The following is a 17,814-nucleotide window of genomic DNA, read 5'->3' on the forward strand; positions in this document are numbered from 1 at the left end:
GTTTTTTAGCAGATTGGGCAAGGAGATTACTGGCGGCTGCTTGGGACAAAGGGTTTAAGTTCTCCACATAAACATAAGACTACATGTGTTGCTCCCCACATGAAAACAGTAATCACAAGCAATTGCACTCTGAGACTTTTGTTCTACTATTTCACATCCCCTGCTGAGCAATAATAAGTGTAAAGGTGGGTCACAGAGCTCTGCTACAGGGCCCCTGCTTCAGATATTCACCACGAGGGGTTTGAAGGTGGTGGCATGCTTCCCCGTGCAAGGTGGGACAGGGCCATGGAGGAAGCAACTAAGCTGCAACCATTTACCACTTAACAAGTCCAGTTCACAGTCAGGAATAGTTGCATGAAAACCGAACAGAGAGTGTGGTTCCTGGGAGCAGAACCAGCCTTCTTTATCAGCCGTGGGCTTGCTGATAGTAGTTTGGGTGTTTGAAGGTGACTGAGGAGCCTTGGGGACCAGAGCAGGAGGAGATTGTGGTGCAGTAGGAGGAAGGTGTCTGGAGGGCAGTGGTCAAAGTGAGCAGGAGCAGTTGGGAGCGGTGTTCCAATACTTTTATTCTTTACTGTTAACATCTCCACTACTTTCTGCAACCATTTTCAACATTCCGGAACTGTTCTTTGTGAAGTTAAAGCACTCTTCTCCACTTTACCACCTGATAGCAGTTACATGTAAAGTGAAATCAGTTTCAACTCAATCGGCTGTCAACCAGCATGGATGCAACCCTTACAAAATGTGTTGCACATTGCTCCCTTCCTTCCTACTCTGTCCGCTGCCGGAGTCATAGGTCCACTACTTTTTGGTACACTTCTACCACTGCTGGAGGGAGGTTTTAAGGAAGGGGAAGAGGAGACATTGAAGAGCGAAGAGGGGGTGAGGCAGATCATCAGAAAGATGAGGTGGCTGGAGCTAAAGGAGCATAGGGAGGTTGAATGTGACATCAAGGAAACCAATGGGTGCAGTCAGGAGGTGGTTGGAGAAGACATTAGGAGAGGAGAGGTTGAGGGCAGTAAGGAGAAGGCCGGGAGGATAGCTAACGCTTCTGTCTTGGAAGCAAGACAATGCATAGCAACACAGGTTCGAATCCCTGGCTGGCGCTTAGAAACTGGACCCCGTTATTAAGCTCGTTATATATGTTGATTTTCCTAACTTGGCATGCAGGTGAGCGTTTTTTGGCAGTCCCCCTCTCTCCCATTTTCCATCATGGCGCTGCTTGCAGCATCGCGACCTGGCCGCACCGAAGCTTCCCTCTCCCTTGTCCCGCCTCCTGCACCCTCCCCCAGGCCCTCATTGGCCAGTTTCAATTTATTTGGTGTTGTGGGCTCTACCGACACCACACGCGCTCCCTGTGCCATTTCCAAATTTGGCATTTAGGTGAGCCTGTGTGTTGGTTGTCCCCCTGTCCACCCATTTTCCATCATGGTGCTACTTGCAGAATCTGGGCCCTCGCGGGCTCCCTGGCCACACAGAAGCTTTCCTCTCCCTTGTCCTGCCTCCTGCAACCTCCCCAGGCCCTTATTGGCCAATTCCAACCTTATTTTGGACCAGAACTGGGCAGGCCTCTGCCCGGCAGCCCCTGCGGCTAAGGCCCCCGAGGCAAAGGGCAGCTCCTATATTGGCGGTTCCAAGGTGTGTCTGCAGGTGTCAGCAGGGAAGCCAGTGGCCAGCCGCCAACCAGCAGCAACTAAAAAAGTAAGTGTGGCATCAGTGGGGAGTAAAACAATCACTCTACTCCAGAAAACCATGCCACTCTACATTACCTTACCAAACAACATAGACTGCCAGGCAAACATCACTCACATCAGTCATACTTAGATAGAATTGTGACCATTAGCCTGCGTCTCATCGGAACAGGATTGTAAATGTTGCCTTGCGTCGCATCTAGACTTTTTTGCGAATATTAGCATGTGCCACACTTAGATAGAACTGTGAACATTAGCCTGCGTCGCATATAGATAGGATTGTGAATGGTAGTAAGTCCCAGATTTAGACAGAATTGTGAATGTAAGTAAGTGCCACACTTAGATAGAATTATGAGCATTAACCTGCGTCACATCTAGATAGGATTGTAAATGTTATTAAGAGCCACATTTAGATGGAATTGTTAAGGTTAGCAAGTGCCACACTTAGAACTGTGAATATTAGCAAGTACCACACTCAGAACTGTGAATATTATCAAATGCCACACTTAGATAGAATTGCAAACATTAGCCTGTGTCGCACCTAGATAGGATTGCAAATGTTAGTAAGTGCCACACTTAGAATTGTGAAGGTTAGCAAGCACCACATTTAGATAGAATTGTGAATATTAGCCTGCGTCAGACCCAGACAGAATTGTGAATGATAGCAAGTACCACATTGGGACAGAATTGTGAACATCAGCCTACATCACATCTAGACGGGATTGTGAACGTCGGCCAGTTCCACATCTAGATAGAATAGCGACTACTAGCCATTGCCACATCTAGACTGCATTGGGAATATTACTGAGGCCAGATTTAGAAAGAATTATGAATGCTAGCTTGCTTTACATATACACAGGGTATTTGAAGGTGGCCCAGTGCCACATTTGGATATCATTGTGAATATTGACGTGCGTCATATATAGACAGGATTGTGAATATTAGCCAATGCCGGATCTAGATAGAAATGCAGAGATATTCACCCGCCTCATCTAGATAGAACGTGGAAATTTAGCACATCACTTCTAGATAGCGAGTGTTACGATCACCTGGTATCCACAGGGACAGCACCCAGCCCTGGTTGGATGATTTGCACTCTCGAACCCTCTCCCGGATTGTTGGTAAGGCCTCTGGTTAAAGATGGGTCTGTGTTAGGGAGAATTCTCTGTTTAGGCTGAATTTCCTAACCTAGTGAGTCCCCCAGCAGCTTTGCTGGATTTCTGGAGTTTGTTTTTTCTCTCCTGCCAAGAGTGAAACTCTTTTTCCCACTCTTGGACATGATTCATGGTGTTCCTTTGACTGTTAATGTGTTTTATGGGCTATGGGGTCCTTTACTCCATAGGGTCTCGTGTTTTTTTACTATGTGAGTTACACAGCACATCCGTGCAGTGACACAGGGGTGTCATAGTGACACCCCACCATAGACTCATACCCTGGGACTGACTACTGTCTCCCAGGGCATGTAAAGTCCCCATTGGCTTTACTAGTCCCAAATTATGAACATATACCAGTACAAACCATCATATTGTGGACGTACCGGTCAAGGCAATTCGATTTCCCCGGTGTCTGTTAGTCGAGGTTGTACGTCTCCCTCTTCCCGTGATCGAGTTTTGGCTGGTGGCAGTGGATACTACTTTTTATTTTCGACCGCGAATATATCCCTATGGGATTTTCCCATTGTTCGAGGCTACCAACTTTAATTATTTAATTCTCATAGCCTCGAACATACCGGCAGTTTATTTATTTAATATTCATTTGCCAGTTGGTATTTTTTGCCAGGACTCGATTCTAAAATGGCGTTTGTGTTCTCTTCTGTGACTCCAACCCAAGTCGAGCCCTTTGTTCCACTTTTGACGGGCTTCTCCACAGAAGCCTCCAAAAGTGGTGCCACTCTGTCTGGGTACCACAGGGGGTGTGGGAGGGGGTTTAGGCACCCTGGACTGAGTTACCTTGGTAACTCAAGTCGCACTCTTGTGTGATTGGCCCAAGTGGTGAGCCGGCCGGCTCACCACTTTGCATGTTTGATTGACAGCTAGGCTGAGTGAATGGGGGTGTGCTGCATAAAAGCAGGGCTTTGGGGACTGGAACTTCAGAAGTCGCCACAGGACCTGAGAATCCGACGAGGGAGAAGCTGAGCCGACCTGCTACGACGACAGCACCGGTGGAGCCCTGCGGAACCGACTCACCACTTCCCGACGACAGAGAAGATCTCCCTGCTGGAGAGTCTTCTTCCCCTGACTGGTGGGCACAACCAGTTTACCTTCTTTTTCTCGCATGCCAGGACGTCTTGTGGTCGAATTGCCCGTGCCAAGCACCCCGGCAACCGGATAGCTACTTACCACTGGACTGCGAACAAAAGGACCGCTCCTTTTAGCTCAGAACTCCGTGGCTGGTTTCTTCCCTGGCAGTACAACGGACTCCTGTCTTCCTCCTCAACGAGATCCTCTCTTCCCCCGGACGAACCACCGACTTGCATTCGCTGCCAGGAACAACTGCCCCCGCTGGAGTATTCTCACCACTTTAAGGTACCGTGTCCGCCAGGCCTCCCTTTCTAAAGATTGCTACAAGGTAATAATAATCCCTTAACCTTCTGGACTGGACTGGGCTGGCCGCCTTGACCATCTAACTGGTCCCTTTCTCTTGGTCCAACTCTTTCTGAACCTTTTCGAGACTTTTGTGCACTTTTCAACCGTGTGACCTTGGACACATTTCATTCTGATCCTCTTAAAGTGGATCCGGCCTTCTTAACTCTAACTTCACGGTTTTACTTTGCCTTCCTCTCTTGTGTTCTTGTGAAAGTGTTGGGATATGTTTCAAATTATGCTCTGCTTTTCTCTCCCTTTTAAAACGAATTATTAGAGTGCCATCTGCGTTAAGCGCTCACCGCTGTCTGAAAATAAGTGGGGCTTTTACTTTAGACTTGCCTAATATTCTTTTAAGGGAGTGTATACCTTTTAGTGACCGTGTTTTTGAACTGCTTAACATTAGTGCCTGTGTGTTTTACTATATGTGGTTTTAAATAAATAATGATATCTCTTTTACACCAAGCTCTGGTCAGTGTTTGCTTGTTCTACTGTGTTCTTTTGACCTATTGTGAATACTCTGTTTACTGCCTAACTCTTCCTGAGGGAAGTCTGACTGCTCAGCCACAGCTACCAAGTGAATCTGTGTGGTACAGACTGCTACTAAGTGGGTTTACTGCCAAACACCTGTAGTCTTACATCTTTTGCAGTGGTCCCAGAGGGAACTGCACAGGTTTCTGCCTAAAAGTCTGCAATATAGGAGAGCTGGATTCAATACCAGATTGTCTTTTTGTTTTCCCACCTCCCTTGGCCTCAACTTCCTCCTCCTTGGGCCCTCTCCTCACCTTAATATTGTAGAAGGTGGATTCAACGTCCTGCTCCTGGTGGCAAGGGAGCGTAGATGTGGGGGGCGAGCAGCGACCAAGTTACTTCACTGGTGCAAGCCCCCCCGTGGGAATCCAGGCCTGCTGCGACTCCATAGGTTTGCTGCTTTAGAGTCTTTATATGCAGTTCTTATGTTCCTCTTAGTTTGAATAATAATGTCTTGCTTCTTTCCTTTTAGGTATGGAAAGGTATTTTGGAGTTGTCATGCAGTTTGAAGATGAGCATGGGCCGGTAGGCGAAAGAGCGTTGTGCGCGATGCTGTCCGGTGAGTAATGCGCGATGCGCGGCGCTGTTTCGCCTTTTATATTGTTAACCTGTGTCTTTTCTCTCCTTGCAGGTTGCGATGTTCCTCGCCGAGCGCCGTAATGTTCCAGCAATGATACTGACCAGGAGATGACTACCCAGGTAAGAATTGTGTGGCTTTCTTCATTCGGAAGGAAACGTGAGTAAATGCTGTCTTTCTTTCTCCTCTTTCCAGGTTATGGTATTCCAGGATGCATGCAGTGCCGGATGATGGAGTTCGTACCTTCAGGTGAGTGGAACTGAAGTCGGCGATGGATTGAAGACAGGATACTGTTCCAGGTAAGTTTCGTAGTGTTCTTTCTCTCTCTGCAGGTCCTTGGCATCAAAGAACTGGACACGGTGAGCGTTACGCTGCCCACAGCAGAATAACGCAAAGCATGTTCTGCTGTTTGGGTGTGGTTTAAATAGTCTCAGTTAAAGTAGTCCAGGTAAAATAGTCCCAGGCCTGCCACACCCAAAGTAGTCCAGGTAAAGTAGTCCCAGGCCTGCCATACCCAAAAGACTAGACCGCCTAGCTCAGTTCCATGTAACTGCGCTATGGGTGTGCCTCCATGTTGGCTGAATCTCCCCCCCCCCCAAGGTAAATAGTCCCAAGTAAATAGTCCCATTCTAATGTTGGTCTTCATGATGGTTATGAGCCTGGCGCCAGGACTGACTCCAAGACAGTCTTGGATGAGGTTTTAAGGCCTTTGACCTGGCCCTAACTGGAAGGCCATAATATACACAGTGTGTCAGCAGAAAAAAAACTAATTAGGAAGGAACCCGTCTATAGAACAGGGAGAAGGGCACCCAAATTCGGAACCACAGACCAAACCATACCAAAAACAGAAACAGAAAAATTAGAAACCATGAATATTTTATTTGTATTTCATTGTATGTTTAAAATATACATATTAAATCGTGTTTCGAGCTCATTATCTAAATGACACCATTTAATTAGAAAATTGAAAAACACAGTACTTATCTAAAAACACGACTGATAATTCAGTCAATACTAGCTTAATGTAGCCAAGCAGTCTGAATGTCATGCCGGTTGAAGGGGATCATCCAGCTGGCGGTCAGAGGCTACGGCCACATTTGACAATATAAGAACAGCCGCAGCTAACTAGACAAGGCAATGTTGGTTACTTCTAAAGTTAAGACCAACAGAAAAAGGGGGGGCGCCTTAAGTCAACTACTATACTCTCATGACCTATTGTATACACTGGGTCCGACATGTAAACAGACAGTAGTTTCGATGGTACAAGGCATCTAAACTGATTTACAATTGATGTCCATCTTCTTCAGGACAGTGCACTCCCATCAAATGTATGCCACAGGATTTCATAATGTGGAAAACTGCATATGTAAGGCGATAGTGCGTTCAGCTGTGGAGATTTGTGCAGGCTGAATCCATAATTTTGCCTAAAACATCAAACGGAAGTGGAAAAACACAAACACCAGTCAAACAAATTCAAGAATAATGAGTACAATGAATATTACGCTAAAACTTAAACATTTACGCAATGAACTAAAAATATGGTTTTGGTAAGAATGATCTTGTGAATAACCAACTGAAGGAGTGCCTCCCTCCAAAATGATAAGACAAAAAATCCTCAACTTGTTAACGGGAGAAATAGGTGTAGCAATTAAATTCTTAAATTACCATTATCTCAACCTTTAGCGCTGCTCACCTTTTCCCGAATGTAAATCCGGAGAAATTAATGTAGGCCAGCAGAACCAGTTCTCTATGAAGTAGAACTGCGGAAAACAAAAAACAACAAGTAGGAACATGTTATAATCATGGAGAGGCAATGGTAGACTAGAAACCTCTCCGAAAAACAGTAAAAGACCACCGAGGTGCAGTCCTTCCCAATATAACCATAGGACCAAGACATTATGCTCACCTGAATAAGAATAAACAAGCCGAAGAAAAAATTGATCTTGACATTGTGTTGCAGGCGACATCTGGCATCAAGGCGTCTGCAAAAAGGTGTCCTATCAGGACGGTAGGTTGTTCGGCGTGGCATAACTGGAAGGCTGACTTGCCAGTGAGGGCCAGGGGCAAGGGTCATGACATCGAGGCCAATAACCAACCAACTAATAATTTCACCCATCTGCATACACCTCTCAAATTCTAACCAAACACAACCACAACCCTAAAGCACAGCAAACCGCATAAACTTCACTACACCGCAACAACAAAACAAACCACACATAGCCCCGCACAACAGCACACGGCGGCTACCGACCGGTAAGCACCCCAAGCTCAGCGAACGGTGTGAACCGAACTGAAGCTGCCAACAGCACATCACTGCTCTCTTGCACTTATCCCGCTCGTTCCCACTAACTCGCCGCCCTTCCCACCCTCTTTCCTTTTCAGATCTGCCAGAGCGCCAGGGGACCAACTCTGGTGGTGATAGTGCGCCGTACAAATATCCTTTAACATTAACATTAAAATTAACATAAAAGAACAATTATAATAATAATAATTTGGATGAAGGAGTTGTGGAGTACAGAGAAAGCAATTGGTGGATATACCAGGAGGAGGGAGGAAAGGATCTTAATGAGGAGGTTCGCGAAGAGGAAGGCATAGAGTAGGGGATGAAGAATTGGAGAAGGGGCAGGCATGCTACAAGTCTGTCATGAGGGAATGTAGGAGGATTGTAGGAACATGCATGTGGTGGAGCATGAAGGAGCCACAGGATGAGATAGAAGTAGGAGTACAGTAGAGAGGTGAGGCCAGGAGGCACAAGAAATGCCCCCTTGTGTGCAAGAGCATTGAGAGTTGTTGAAGAGGTAGGCTAGAATGGTCAATGAGGAAATGGAGCCTGGACCCTGAGAAAGAGAGGTGGTGAGGTTCTTTTTTACTCTGTGAAGAGGTTATGATTGCCTGCCTTGTGGTGGCCCCCCAGGGGGGTAATTTCACAACTGTTTAACCCCAGGTGTGCTATGTCCAGCCTATCGAGTTTGCGCACTTAGGGCCTTGAGACTCAGACAAGGGATCTTCTGGTAGACCATGCCATGCAGCAGATCATTCGACTGAAATAAGAGCCAGGAAAGATGTGTAGGGCACTCCCACCCCCAACACTGGGATGATTGAGAAGTGGGGATATTCTGGGAAGGGATCTCTGTATTGAGCAGTGCAAAACAATGAGATGAGGATAGTCTGTTTTTGAGTTACATTTTCCATTACATAATGAGGTGTGACAGTACCTCCTGAGAGATCCCCAGATTGAGGGTATTGCAATTCAGATACATGTTCCTTAAACTTAAAAGCTATTTGTGTCGCAGATGACCAGACTCAAAAAGGTGTTTCAAGGGTTTTTATATTCAAGATGGTAAAAATCTGTGGTTCTTTCCCTTTTCTCTGTTTAGGCTGCAGGCAGCGCAGACTAATAATGGACTTCCCTTTTACACCCGCCCTACTCACAATGCATTTCATACAACTGGTACTACTTTCTCTCTGAATCAATATCTCACCTGTACTCTGCTCTAACTCTTCCACCAGATCTTCAGCAATGTGCTCCACTGTCTGTCCTCCGACCTGGTCTCTATCTACCTCCTGACCTCGCTCCTTCAAACCACACTCCGTCATCCATTCACTTACATTTCATAGTGCTCTTTTCCTTGTTCTGCCCGCCCCCTCTTTTGGTTCCTGGACTCACCTGACTCGGTGGGCCCATCTGTGCCTGTCTTTTCCCTAAGGGCAGGGTTACATAGGTGCATGGCTTTAAAAAAAACTGAAAGCCTCACTCTTTTAAGCCTCTCTTTGCAGGGAAGCAATCAGGTGCTCAGACTTCTCGTTTTTGTATGTGGCTTCCTTGAGGTGTCAATGAGTTCTGTTGCTAATTTCATTGGAAGAGCATTTCAATGTCACCTGCTGCCCTGCAGTCTCTCCTCACTCCCAGTTCACTTTCTGTTACCCCACAATTCACCTGGTGTCCTTGTGGGGTTGGCAGGTTGGGTGTTGGGTATCCCATTTCTGCTTGCCAATAATATCCTCAGTCCATTCCTTTCTCGTTCTCAACTCCATCCCCCTTGTTCCTGTCTGGGTTTTCTCGGTTGCTCTCAGGTCCATTCTGGGAGTTGCAGTTCTGAAAAAGAGAAAAGGGAACTCTGGCCTGCAACAGTACTGTCAGTCATCATGTGGCAGAGGGTGGTACCGACATTAACACTCATGGCACAGTTAAGGACTGAGCTCCCTCCCCCGAATCCTCCTCTCTGGCCTCTGGGACAGGGCTGGCTCTGGCATGTGTCCAGATAGCCACGCTGCCGCAGGTCGGGATGGGCCTTAAGGTCCCTCCTTACTGGGTCAGGCCCGTGGCCATGTCACATACCACCACCCCTTCTTTTAAGTCCCCCCACCCTCTTCTTTGGGCTCTCTGGCTGCCTTAGGGTGCAAAGGTTGGAAGCTTTTTCCTCCCCAGTCTAGAGGGTTTTCAGGCATGTCTCTAGCAGTGGGAAGTCAGTCCTCAGAAGTACTTCATCCATTCCCGGGACTATGATCTTTTTGCACACCAGCTGGGCGATGGTTGGCCGGATTTGATTACGCAGATGGTGTTCCCCAGATTGAAAACGGCTACCTATACCTCTCCTCTGTGTTCCTCATCAGTAACTACGATTTCCGCATCTAGGTAGTGTTTGTGGGCAAGACTTGACATGGGGGCGATCTGGCCACATGTGCCCTCTTGGATCTTCAATTGGAGACCGGTCTTGGCCAGGGCCTTCCCTCTGGGCAGGACCCTCACCTCCTCGTCTCTGCATGAGTTCCAACCGACTGCTCTGGGGATAGCTTTGGACGGTAACCTTGCAGTCCTGGTGATACAAACCACCTTTAGCATATTCCTGAATACTGGGTGACCTCTGCATCAGGGCCTGAATAATCCCACCACGTGTCACAGGTAGCCAAACTCGGAAAGGAGGTTGAAAGGTTTTTATTTTCAAGATGTTAAAAATCACTGTTCTTTTTTTCCACCAATCAGGCTGCAGGCACCACTAATGGGCTTCCCTCTCTCATCTCCGGTGTGCTTTCCACCTCCCTAACCTAGGCTTCCCTATCCCCCTAATTGTCCCAGCTAGTGATCGGTAACACCTACTATCTAATAATAGCTGTCTGTGAGCGCCTAGAGATGAAGCCTCATCTCTTTGGGTCCCCCCACAGATTTCCTTGGGATGTATTACCTAACACGCCCCAATGTTTCTCCACAAGAACTGTTTTTTCTGGTGTGCCAATTTCAGACACGCTGGTTCACCCTCTATCTCAGTCACTTTCTCTCCTCTCCCTGATCTTACCACTCACTCTTTAGTCTATTCTTCTCTCTCCCTCCTTCTTCCGTCCAGTCTCACACCCTCCAGTCGTCTCCCCACTCTCTCTTTTGTCCCTCCAATGTTCACTCTCTCTCTCCGCTCTTCGTTCCTTACCCCTCTCTTTTCCTCTCTAGTCTGTTCATTCTTCCCTCGTCTCCCTGGTATACTCTCCTCTCCTTTCTCCTCTCCCTTCTCCACTCCACTCTCCCCTCCTCTCTACTACTCTCAACACTCCTCACGCTCCACTCAGGGATATGGTACCCTGCCCACCCTTCTCTACTAACCCCACTCTTCCAAATCACCCACGTCTTTTCACTCTACCTACTACCCTCAATCACCCACTTTTATCTCCCACTCTTTTCTCTGCATATCTCTTTTAATTACCCCCTTCTTAATAGTGCCCCCACCACTACTTTCACTACCACCTTGTACTCTGTACCCACACTTTTACCATAGACTCTCTCTCACGTTCACTGTGTCTGTAGTTCCCCCTACACTTCTCCCTCTCTATTTTCTTTCTCACTCACCATTTACACCACCTCCTCACGTTAAACTTCATACAACTGTTACCACTCTTTCACAATTGGTACCTCAGCTGTACTCTGCTGCTACTCTGCCACCAAATCTTCAGCACCCCACTCCACCATTCGTCCTCCGCCTGGTTTCCCTGTCCACCTCCACACCTCCTGACCTCACCACTGCAACCCAAACTCTTTTATTCACTCCCTTTTTATAGTGCACGTTTACTTGTTTTGAATGCTCCCCCGCTCCCATCCTTTGGTTTTAGTGCTCACTTGACTGTGTGTGGCAACCTGTACCTGTCTTTCCTGCAGGTACTGGGTTACACAGGTGGAAAGTTTTTTTTTTTAACTCTCATTCAGGCCACCTTTGCAGTTGCTGTTCGCAGGAAATCACACAGGTGCTCAGGCTCCCCATTGTTCATGTGGCTTGTTTGAGGTGCTGCTGAGTTTTGTTGTCATTTCTGTTTGGGAGGGTTTCTGTGTCTTCTGTTCCTCTGCAGTCTCTCCTCCCTCCCAGTTTGTTTTCTATTATCCCACCATTTGCCTGAGGTCCATCTGGGATTGGCAGGTTTGGTGTTGGGTGTCCTATTTTTGTTTGGCATGGAAATCCCCAGTCCACTCCATTCTCATTCTCCACTCCATTCCCCAGGTTTCAGTATGGGTTTTCTTGGTTGCTCCCAGGTGCATTCTGTGAGTTGCAGTTTTGAAAAAGACAAGAGAATTCTAGTTACAAACAGTGCCTCATGCGACAGAGATTGGTACCAACATTAACACTCATGTCATATTTAAGGACTAAGCCCCTCCCCCAACACGCCCTTCTTGCCTCTGGGACAGGGCTGGCTGTGGCATGCGCCAAGGTAGCCACCCTGTCTCAGGTGCCCCTTGACAGGGCCAAGCCCGTTACCTTGTCACACCTGATTCTTGTTTATAGGGACTTATGCCCAGGAGAGTGCATTAAGTTAATTACTCATATTATTCATTTAAGAAAACCCGATATATTTAATTGATTCTGGGGCATTTCATTTGGCCTAAGATTTTAACAATCCTTAGTACACCTTTATTTAACCCCCCTTCTTGTCAATCTGTTGTTGATCCCACTCGGCTTGGTGACACTTCATAATCCATGATATGCTATATCATGTGGCATTTATAACGCGCCTGTACACAAGTGTTTCTAGGGGCGACAAGACAAGGAGGGGGAAACAAGGGAGGACAAAATAACGATCTTACTAGGCCTTGTGTCATTTAGATCATGCAAGTGCGGGGAAGAAGGAAGTGGAGAAGTGCCAGGGGGGAGGGGAAGAGGGAAGTGCAGTTAACTCACAAGTGCAGCCACCGGGTGGCTCATAAGTGCAGAGAGAAGGGACTGTAGTGTTGCAGATACAGACCCTTAAGAGCTGGGGAGCCCGGAGCCAGTGCAACGGCAACTGGACATGTAGGAACCTGGGCACAAGTTCAGAAGGTGACCAGGTGACCAGTGCGCGGAGAAGGGGAGAGAAAGCGAGAAAGCAGAAGCGAAAAGAAAGGTCCTAAGTTGCTTCCAGAACCAGTGGTGTTCTGCTCAAGTTTGAGAGAGGCAGGGAGGCTGTTCCAGAGGGAGGCCCTAGCCGAGGAGGTAGATCTGCCACCAACTCTCTGCTTGGAGAAGCGTCTGACTCTGTGAGAGTTGGAGGTGGACGAGTGGAGAGCTCGAGAAGGAAGACATTTTGAGAAAGTTGGAGGTAGAGCGATAGGAATCGTACACATTTAGTCCTCGATCTTCTTTGTTTTTAAAAAAAATAGTGTACAGCCTCCTTGCCCCTGGCCTCTTCCTCATGATGGGCATCTAGAAATTAACCAGAGTCCCCTCCTCTCTTTTTCAGGAAACGTCTTACTTCGTCTGGAAGGCATACTAACAGCTCTCAGTATTTTGCAAATATGCACACTGTTTCCTTGTGTCTGATTTGTAGAGTTGCCATGACCCATCACAGATCAATGCCAGCATCAGCAGCTGGTAACCATGTGCCTTTTATAATTTGTCCATCGACTTCAATCTGCTGAATGAGTTAGACCCCGACTTGACATTTTGAGGTGTGGAGTCTTTTTTTAAACCTCACACCACCTTGTAACTGACATAATTTGGGGTGCACTGGCGAGCCCCTATGGATAGCAGTGCAGTAGAACGTTAGTCCCCATTAAATACTTTTTGAGTTGCAATACTACCTTCCTGATGGGGAGTGCGCAGGAAAATATGGGTTTATATTTATTTCATGTTAATGCATTCTACACACTTTCTTGTGAAACACGAAAAGGTTGGTGGGCTTATTATCTCTTTTTAACATGTTTGGGTGCACTACCATGCCCCCATGCATTTTTACCACAAAGTAGGCCTTTCACCACTGTTGTGTTCCAAAACACTAGCAACCCATGTTTTCAAACCTGTCGTTCTTGTTCTGTCTTTATTTGTCTTCTTCCTCCCAGCAATGTTATGTTATAACATTTGTATAGCGCCAAAAGCCCTAAAGCGTCCAGGCGCCCGGATACAGACAAGAGGAGAGAAAGGAAACTATAGCTGAAAGTTTACATAAACATTGTTGTTTTCAGGAATTTTCTGAAGGCGAAGTCATTAGTTTCTTCTCTGAGTGTTTGCGGCAGATCATTGCATGCATATGCAGCCAGAACGGGAAAGGAGCGTCCATTTCCCCGTGTTCTCTTGACACTGGCCACTTTCAGAAAATGGGCTGAGGTGGATCGAAGGTCACTAGTAGACTTGTGTATGGAGACTTTTTCCTTCAGATAACTAGGTGCTGATCCATAGATGCACTTATGACTTAAGGTTAGTAGTTTGAAGGAGATCCTAGCTGATATAGGCAGCCAATGCAGTTCCTTCTTGGCAGACATAGTTGGTTCATTTCGTTTCATGCCACAGACAATGCTGATAGCCGCATTTTGGATTTTTTGCAATCTGGAAATGTCTTCCTTGCTGGCGCCACCCAATAAGGCATTGCAGTAATCCATTTGTGGAAGAATAACGGCCCTAACCAGTTTTGCTCGATTGTCTTTAGAGTATTTTTCACAATAGCGTCTACTTGGTCACCTGCGTTCAAGGTGGCTTCCAAATACGTGCCTAAGATCTTTACCTTATTGACAACTGCTATCTAACTGCCCTCCACCAAAAAACGAACAAAGGTGGGGGCTAGATTCTCCCTAGATTTCTTGGACCTGTATATTATTAATTGCATTTTTCCGGCGTTTAGACAGAGCCAATTTGCGGTCATCCAGTTTTTTATGACTTGATAGACCTCACTAAGCTTGTCCTGGTCCTGGTCTTCCTGGTAATTTTCTGACAACACCAGGGACAGCTGGAAATCGTCTGCGTAATTTGTGAAGAAAAAGCCCAGTCTTTCCAGTTCCCTACATAAGGGCACTATTTAGATGTTAAAAAGTAGAGGGGATAAACACGCCCCTTGCGGGACACCACACATGATGGTCTCCACCTCAGAAGCAGAGTCTCCCCAATACACCTTAGATCTTCTATCTTCCAAAAAAGACTTGACCCAGTTTATCGCCTCATCAGAAAGCCCACCGGTGTCTCGCAACCGCTCCAGTGGGATCCCATGAACTAGCAGATCAAAAGCTGCTGACAAGGATAGGAGATGGATATATAAGAGCATGCACTTTGGCTGGTTTCTTGCAAGAAGGCCAGGAAGGCTCCTCTGTGAGTAGACTGGATCAATCTGGGTAGAGGGGATGAATGCATTCCCAATACACATTCCAGACAGTGATGCCGCTGTTGCTGGGGAGCTGGCTGGGTAGCGACTTTGTTTGAATGCCGCAGGTCTCGACATTGGAGTGCAGATGCCAATCCCAATCAGGAGTTTTGTATATCAACAAGGAATATAGAACCATTTCCTTAGTCGACAACAGGAGTCAAGAATCTGAAGACAGTCGGTCGACAGAAGAACACCAGAGCTGGAGCCAAGCCATCCACTGTTCTTCATTGAAAGGCGAGAGACCTGTGCAAGGTGCCCATCTCCCTTAGATTGGTGGGACTAACCAATATGTAGTCCTGCTTTGCCATCCTCATCCTCCTGCAGCTGTGAGGCTTGTAGCTGACTTCCATCATCCAAGTGGGGATTCCTTTGCTGGGACCTTGTGCAGCCTCAGAGCTGTAACTCTCACAGGCATCTTCATTGCCACACTGGAACCTTTTCACTCTTCTGCTCTCTGCCAAGGAGAGGGGCCTTCCTGGAATCTGAGTCCACGTGCCCTGCATCCCCATGTATGCCAACCTTGTACATGGCCACTCCAACTGCTCGCTGCACCTGAGATGTTCTGGGGGTCATCCAATATCATGGGCGTTGTCCAGAGGACTCCTTCAACTACAGCCAAGGGCAACCTAGTGGTGATCCAAGTAATAAAGACGCTGACGGAGATCCAAACCACTGAATTACTGGACCCAGCTGTCAGTGTTCAACTGTAGAACCTGCTTCCCCTGCAATCTCTGGACCGCCAACTCCAAAACCAACAGCGAGAGCAGTTGTCGCCAACTGGCCTAATTTACCTGGTTGACTTTATCGGGATTCAAGGAACTGGATTGGTTATCTGTCTCCATACATTCCGATGTGCTTGAAGTCCAATCTTACACCTACCTGGGCCTGGCTTTTGGTGGTGGACCCTAAGCCTGAGTATTCTGTAAGGGGTCCCACTGGAGAACTGCGATAAATTGCTTTGCTTTCCCTTTTTGACAAAACCTAAATTGGCATGATACACGTTTTCACTAAACAACGTGCTAACTATTACATTATTAAGACCTGTGTAACCCTATGGGAGAATTTTGAGGTATTCTGAAAGCTCCTCCAAAGTGCTTAAGACTTACCTACAATATTGTTGGGCCTTGTTTTTAGAATACTGAAGAACTCTGTTTAGTTTTGTGCTACCTAATAATGTATACGGTATATGTAAAATACACTAACATCTGTTTTCCCTGATTTTATCGTAACAGTGTTTGTAACTCAACTAGGCACCCAACTGTGATTGTTTATATGTGTATATAGTTTTTACTTACCTGTGCAGTGATCTTAGCTTACGCAACTGAGTGTTTAATAAATACGTGTATTTTGGTATTTACCTGAGCCCATTGTATACCAGTCGGTATTTGCCAGCTGCACCTTACACCAAGCCTCCTTTCACCATAACTTAAGCCTTTCTGCCTTTCTGCTGAGCCTCATTACCATGTAAATGTTTGGTTAGACTTTGCTTTGAACCTTATATGGTCACTAAGATTGGCTTTCCAGAGCCTTCCTGAAAACTCTCCCATGCTTCCCGGACCCCTTCCACTCCAACCGTCTTTTTTTCTGGTGCCTTTTTTGCCAGCTGCGATTCCACAGGCATGGTCACTTGACAAACTCAGTGAAAACCTGCTACGGATTCTGCCCACACTTTCTGGATAGCAATCCATCACACCTGCGTAATGCTATGTTATCAGGAGCAGCTAGAGCTTTTCCAGAATGTTCTACCGCTCTTCGCTGGGGAAAAGTGGCAACAGCACATCGTAGAGACCTATTTCTTTGGCCTATATTGCTACATACACATGGAAATCCATGCATGCCTTTTCAAGTCATTACTGCATAGACTTGGATGCAAGAACGGACGCCCCGCTTTTAGAAATCTTTTTGCATAACCATATAATCTTCCTTCTCAGCTTCCTCTGTAGGGTCTGTCTAGGAAGTCTATTAATGTGTTTATGACTGTGCGAAGTGTTGTTTGCCGGAGAAGGAAAGGATCATTGTCTTTAGCAATGGCCTCCCATGGTTCATAAGCGACTCTCGCAGCCTCCCCGAGTCTGAAAGGTGGCATCGCTCACGTGAGCTCTACAATGAATTGAAGATTGACTGCCTTGGCGATGCTGTATCTAAGACGCAAGTGATCAACCAAAAACATGTAAAAAGCCAGACCTTTCAGCTGTACTGAGGACTGCTGTGAGCAATTTTCTTATTTTGATTTGGGCTTTCTGGAGAAAAAAAATAGAAAAGTGATGTTGTTCATATTGTTGCTATTATTGTCATTGTTTATTATTATTTTAAAATGTTCTGGTGTCTGGCCCGCCAGCAGGGAATATTTGCCGACATATGAATCTGGTGAGGATGCCCTCAATAGAAAACTCTTGTCACACGCAGGAAGATGACATAAGCGCTTGTTTCTCTGCTTCCTGGCTAACCGACTCTCCACTCAAATCTCCTACCACCTTACACTACAGTGACTGCACACACAAATCTCCCCCTAGACACACACAGCACCCACACACATGAACTTCAATCAAGCCTATGACGAAACTCTCCTGTTTAGCCCCATGAAACTCCCCCATACCAGCAGCTAACCAGGCCTAAAGCTCTGTTGGCCATCAGATGCTAGGCTTCCCCCATCAGATAACATACAGCCAAGGGTCTAGGCCAAACCGATGGAAGCAGAACAGCATTTAGTCCTCGGGTACTTACGACCTGCACTCATTACCACAGGTTTGGCATCTGCCTCTTCTGCGATCCTACCAAAAACCTCCTTCCCTCCTTTCTTACAGAGCCATGGCAGAAGGTCGCTATAAAGGACCATGTTACTTCATTTTCC

The 17,814-nt window shown here is 46.7% G+C and overlaps 1 protein-coding gene across 1 annotated transcript in view; it reads left to right on the forward strand.

Moving 5' to 3' along the window:
* LOC138510531 (zinc finger protein 587-like) overlaps window positions 1-17,814 on the forward strand; it is a 304,358-nt gene that overhangs the window by 202,739 nt on the left and 83,805 nt on the right. The gene's annotated exons all lie outside the window — the stretch shown is intronic.

The sequence above is a fragment of the Ambystoma mexicanum genome, chromosome 6p (assembly GCF_040938575.1).
Source record: "Ambystoma mexicanum isolate Mex_15411 chromosome 6p, UKY_AmexF1_1, whole genome shotgun sequence".
NCBI classification, from domain to species: domain Eukaryota; kingdom Metazoa; phylum Chordata; class Amphibia; order Caudata; family Ambystomatidae; genus Ambystoma; species Ambystoma mexicanum.